This window comes from Festucalex cinctus, chromosome 19, assembly GCF_051991245.1.
Source record: "Festucalex cinctus isolate MCC-2025b chromosome 19, RoL_Fcin_1.0, whole genome shotgun sequence".
Lineage (NCBI taxonomy): Eukaryota > Metazoa > Chordata > Actinopteri > Syngnathiformes > Syngnathidae > Festucalex > Festucalex cinctus.
Genome location: NC_135429.1, coordinates 9,778,026 through 9,784,775, shown reverse-complemented (window position 1 = coordinate 9,784,775; position 6,750 = coordinate 9,778,026).

Sequence of the window (6,750 nt, the reverse complement as noted above, 5' to 3'; positions counted from 1 at the left end):
ACTGTTGCCCATTCCCCAATAAACACCACAAACGAAAGCTGACTTTATTGACCAATTACTAAACCACTATTTGTCCCATGTTCACAGCAAGCTTGAATTCCAGATGACTTGATTGGTTCCATCGCTTCTGCCGAGGCCCTGCACCCCCTCAACGTCTGGCCAACCATTGGAAGAAAACAAAAAACAAAGAACACATGAAAGTTATTAATGCACCCACAGACTCTTTTAGCCCAGGTTTAGCATGTCTTCGGTTTGAGCAATTAATCACAATGACATACATTTAGCAATGGGGTATATGCCACGGAAAAGGCAGGACTGTTTTTTTGCGCAACACTTTATTGCCGGTTCGGTTTGCAGGGTCCATCAAAAATACTTGTGCTTCCGGCTTTGTGCCCCTGGGTTGCACATTCACAACCCGGACAGGAAATATATTGATGTGCAAAATCACAACCCGCCTCTTCCGGAGCATATGCCACATTATTTGCGCATCACATTCAGAGTGCCTGTTCATGCCAAGCTAATGCTTTTGAATTCCTCGCCGGTCTGGTTCCTCTCAGGGCCTCCTGTCCAATCCAACAGTCCCCTGAAACATGCACAAAGGTTTTACCATTATTGCCTCATACCACAATCTAGTAAACAAATGACACACTCAAGCCTTTCCCAGAGGGCCAACAAGCAGGTGCTCAGTAGCCAACTGCCCATGCACACTGCATGCTTGCCATCTCGTCCTTGGAGTGCAGCAGGTTTGAGGTCTGATCAAGTGTGAGCCAATTTCACAGGAGTACCCGTTATAAAACAAAACAAAGCAATGCTGTGTTCATGTGCCAATTGTTAGTTTTGAGGAACTAAGTTGCAGGACATTCCTGCCTTTTTTGTACTTATTTTAAGCCACAAATTGGGAAATGCTTGAGGTTTTGCGATGGAAGAGGAACAATGCTTTACATTTTTACAGATATTTGCTTTTTTTTGGGTGCTGAATATACAAAAACTATACAAATATTTGGGTTATGCCTCTTGCACTATAGTGCTAGCTATGTACACATTAGCTTTTGGCCTGAATGGTCAAACGCAAAGTGCCCCAATGCCAGTATAACTGCTCAGCCAAAAACAAACTACTAAATATCAGGGGTGCACCAATCGATCAACCAGCCGATTGATCAGCCCCGATTTCCTTAACTTTGGAAGATCGGTGATCAGCCGATCCCTTAAAAATAAACCAAATCTTTTCCACCAATCTCATCTCCCTCAGGAGGTCTGAAAAAGCCTCTTCTGCTGAGATGACTAAAAGGATTTGTATTTTTATTTGAGTGAGCTACTTCATGTGCAGTTAAAACAACCCATTTGTATTATTCCACCAGTATTGTTCGTTGTTTTTCCAGTAAAACAAGACGAACACTGAAAATATAAGCTTCTTGTCTATGGCGTTAGATTTGTGCCACAATTCCGCAAGCGTAATGGGAAGTACCGTGTGCAAAAGGCGTGTTTCATGCATACAAAAAATGTGTTTCGTGCGTACACAACAGTGTTTTTATTACCAGGTAAACAAAAAAAAAAAAAAGGCTGACAAAGGACACAGAATGCACCCGATGACACAACAGAAGAGTCAAAAACACCACGAGAAGAAGAAGACGAAGTGAAAAAAATATTGATATCGCGCGATCGGCCCATGCAATATGTATATAACAAAGTTGTATTTCTAATTTACACTTAATGATGCATTATCGATCAACAAACAGCAAACTGTACATTTTGTTTTTAAATCAAATGAATCGTCCTCAGTTACAGTTCATCTTTGCAGTTTTTATTCCAAGTTTTACACACAGTAGACATGGGAGACTGCTATTGTGGAGCCATCCATCGCCGTCCCATCCATCTCAGCTGTACTTAGACATCATATTGGTGACTGTGACCCGGATATAGAAACGATGCCCAGTCTGGATTGGCTCACCTGGTAAATTGTAAACAAACAAAACTCAAGGTTAATTGTAAAACGTGAAACAATCATATCCATCCATCTTTAAGTAGTTATGGGAGAACAATATCGATTCTGACGCCTGCGTATCGATACATGTATTTTATGAGGCCCGCAACGATATATTGCCGTATCAATTTTTTGAGCACACCCCTAGTAACTATCACATAATATTTTGTTTGTCTTGGAAGCCTGTGTGTGATAGTGGCAAAGTTAAAAGATGCAGACCTTTTATGCTACTTACCATAATGAAAATGTTGGAAGTAGTCTTCGATTCGGAAGTTAGCTTCTCCCCCCCCACCGACCTCCCCCCACCCCCACGGGCATCCAACGGTCCCATCAGGGCTAAAAGTTGTCTTCCGCGAAGCAGCAAAGCGGTTGGGATCTGCTTCACCCCGTAACATAAAACATTTGAGTAAATAAAAGTCAGCAGAAATGCAGATTAAAATACAAACAGGGAAGCGCCGAGTGCTAGTAAACAAAAAAAATAAATAAATTTGAAGAAACACCCATGATGTAACGCGGCGTGACGACACGTTGTCAAAGTTCTGCCTGATTGGATATTGAACAGCCAATCAGGATTTGCTCTCCTGTCCGACTCCTGATTGGTTAAGAATTGTGGCACAAATATTACGCCTCGCCCCTTGCATCGTAAGAGTAAAATCAAAGCTTTGTACGGGTATATGACAGACGTAGCGAGCGTGCGCGAGGACTGTTTTGTACGCACGAAACATTTTTTTGTACGCACGAAACACATTTTGTACGTACGAAACACATTTTTGGTACGTACGAAACACATTTTTGGTACGTATGAAACACGCCTTTTGCACACGGTGCTTCCCATTACGCTTGCGGAATTGTGACACAAATCTACCGCCATACTTGTCATGAAAATAAAAATCAGTATCCACAAAAAAACAAACAACAAAAAAACGGGGTCAGCAGGTCAGACTTTTAAAAAGATCGGGGATCGGTGATCGGCTGGAAAATTGTGATCGGTGCACCCTTACTAAATACATACTTGGATATGTGCTCATTACCTGGCAGTTGCTCCAGCTGTCCTTCATCAAACCTGATTGCTCAGTAACTGTTGGGAAAAAAACAAAAGGAATAAAAAATAAATGTATTTGCTTTATTCTAATTAGTCTATGGTGTCCTTCCTCAATAAACAACTACAATTAATGCAGTTTCTATGCTGGACAATTAGGCAAAGGTCCCAAAATCATGACTGAAGCAAATTGAATTGGGGTGTGCTGTATCCCTCAAAGGACGCAAACAAGCAAATCTGTTTGGGAGAAACTCCAAAGGCTCAAACATTTGCTGGCGTGCTCACCTGCACCTGCCTCGCTCATCGGACGACTGCCTCTTTACTCAGTGGCGCCACCCGGTGACCTGTCATGGTGAAGCACAACACCGTTTACTGAACGGGAAGTGGAAAAACGAAAAACGACTTGTTTTCTCAATATTCGTTCCAAAACGAACATGGAAAAAACGGATAACGACTCATTTTCCGATTTTGTGCACACTTTGGATGTTTGACTTGACGCAAGTTGCGTGACCCGGAAGCGACTGTTTGGTTGCGTAACACATTGATTTGCCAAAACGTATTTTATTTACTTATAATTGACTTAGACCATTTGTGGACCTTTTTTTAGCCGTCTAAAAGATGCCTAAACATACACCTAAAAATCTTTCACTTTGAGACCATTTGTAAACTATTTTTATTTTTTTATTTTTTTAGCCTAGACGTCAAAGGACCATTTAGCCCTTGGCATCAATGATCACGCATGGTGGAGAGTTTGGAACGGGTGGTTTATTTTAAGACACAGTGTAAACGATGAAACAGAAATACAGAAAGAAAGCAAAGGGTCAATATCAAATTTACAACGAAAAACTACTTAACTAAACAAACTTTAATAATACAAAAGAAGCACTTTAAAAAAAAAAAAAACATACTCCGCCAATTTTTACCTAGGAATAAACACTTAATCTATTAAAACAGACATTACAATCGATTAAATAACTCAAGACAATTAACGCACCTCGTTTCACAAACCAAGAGTGCTAAAAAGAGTTGCAACAGTCACTTCAGAGGTCCACCTCCTATTTTAATAAATAATGTGTAAACAGATGAACAGCAACAGCACTGATGAAAATCGTCAAAAGCAAACTTACATTGAGATCCAAACAACAGGAACACATGAAGTAGCACACGTTTGGCATGTCAAACAACGACAGTGTCACCTGAGCAGGTGAAACCTTTCAAACTTAATTAACTGCTCACCCCAGGCTGACGGCACACAACTGCCACCCAGTGGCCATTTCGCATAACTCATTTACAACGTCTATTAGACGCCTTTTAGACCGAAAAATGCTCGGTGGGGAATGTGCACTATGAATTGCAAACATGGGTGATTAATTATGTGCCCTTCAGCAGAGGTATGAGGGTAACTGAGGCCAGAAGACATGACCACCGTCAAAGTCGAGCCACGAGTAATGTAAAACAACTGTAACCAATATGTTGTTGTCATCTCATGGATCAGAAGTAGGCTACAAATAGTTCTAAATTTATACTGATTCCTGGCGCCTTCCCTGCTCAATAAATCACGACAGGACAGGATTCAAGCACGCCAGTCCTTTATTCAACTCCGTTTCTGAACAAGGCTCGCTCCGTTACACCTCTCTCTCTCTCTCCACCTTGCGCTCATGACGTGCGCAGTGCACAAAACACGTCAACACATTAAAATACAAATAAAACCCAAATACAATAATTCGCAAAACAAATACAATTATTCGCAAAACTAATAGAAGTCAATTATAAGTAAATAAAATACGTGTTGGCAAATCAACGTGTTACGCAACCAAACAGTCGCTTCCAGGTCACGCAACTTGCGTCAAGTCAAATATCCAAAGTGGGGGAAAAACGTCCAAATCGCCCGTTATCTCCATTTTCCATTTGTGCACAAAATCGGAAAATGGAAAATAAGTCATCAGTTTTTTGTTTGTTTTTTTATTTTCGTTTTGGAACGAATATTAAGAAAACAACTCGTTTTGTTTTCCCACTTCCCGTTCTGTTTGGAAAAATCATTGAACGAATCATACGCGGATTCGCTTTCCCCACGTGTGCTCAAGCAGTGTCTTGTCACTCAACTGTGACATCCCTGCAACAAAACATGGTTGACAAACAGAAAAAAATTGCAAGTCTTCACACTTGCCTGAGTCAGGTCCGCGTGTGTGGTCGCCATTTGTTTTTTGCCATCCCTGTGGACTGCACTTGATGAACCTCCTCCACACCTGTCCAATCTCAACCAACCTTCTTCTCAGCTGCATCTGTAAAGCACCTTGGAACAGCCAGTGTTGCATTTGATGGAACAGGCATGCAGTAAATCTAGCTTTAAAAAATGCAGGTAACAACGTTTACAAATAAGGTGATGACATAAGATTAATAGCACAGAAATACAACAGGTTCATTCAAGAACGTGCACCACTTTTCCCCAGAGTCAAAAGTTAACGAAAATGCACCACACAGCTCGTGTTCCATGCTCATTTTCCCTCCACTATTCGGCTACTCTCCCAACATGCAAAACTCATACAGTACATATCATGCACTATAAATTGTCCGCTTGATGACTTCAACATCGCATGTGCAAGTCATCGTGAAAAAGAGAAACCAACGCCAAACATTAGCTCGCGTGCTCAGTCACTTGCCTGACAAAAGGCCACTCGGCCGCCAACCTGCCGCACCTGTTGACTGCATTTGGTAATCACCTGCCTGCCTTCTTCGACGACGCTTTTCCAGGCTTGCGCCACCCGGTGGCCAGTGATGACGACTGCTTCGATCTACTGAAGAAATTGTTGCGATTCACGCCACAAGATCACATGACCAGGAACAATTCCCGGCCATTTCCCACGTTGGTCAGTTGTTTTGGGTCACTTTCTGAAACTAAGTATTTACGTCAGTGCTTCGCAATCATTTTTCGGTTGCGTCCACCCGAAAAAACAACATATATATTGCCCCGCCCCCTAACTCTACGCCACTATTCCTTATTTTTTATGTAGGTGTGTGTATATATATATAACAGGGACGGGCGTCTAGGGCCGAAGTCCTGCAAGTTTTGGAGGTTTCCCTCTTCCATCACAAGCTGTGTCCCATCAACAGGACCGTTATCGGGCTTATGCAGAGCTTGCTGATGAACTGATCATCTGACGGCTGTGTTAGAGAAAAGAAACACACAAAAACCTGTGGGACTCCGGCCCTCGAGGACCGAGTTTGCCCAGTCCTGATGTAGTAGTATGCGAGATCCCCCCACACAATTTCATACCCTGAGGCCATTAGTTTAATTTTTAATGTAGATCATATTAAAAATAAAATATGATCATTTCCAGAAGTAGTGTATTTAAAAATGCATGTAAATATTTCTTAAAAAATACATAAATAAATAAATACATAAATAAAATACCAGCAGTAACCCTAAATTTGGGGTGCGGTTACACGAAACAGAGACATGAATAAGGCATTAAAATGTGACATTAATGAAGGCCTTTTGAAATAAGTACTACATGTTTGACTTAACCATCCATTTAAAAACTATTTTATATTTTGGTGTCACATGACGTTTCAAACATAAATCAAGATGTCAAATACAATTACAGAGATGTTGGGCGTTTCTGTGGCGGTTTTTATGCTGCGGTAAATCCTTCAACGTGTTTTGAAGACGTTTAAAGGCAGGCTTCTCTGACATGGGGAACAATAACACAATTTATGCTAAGGCTTTCTT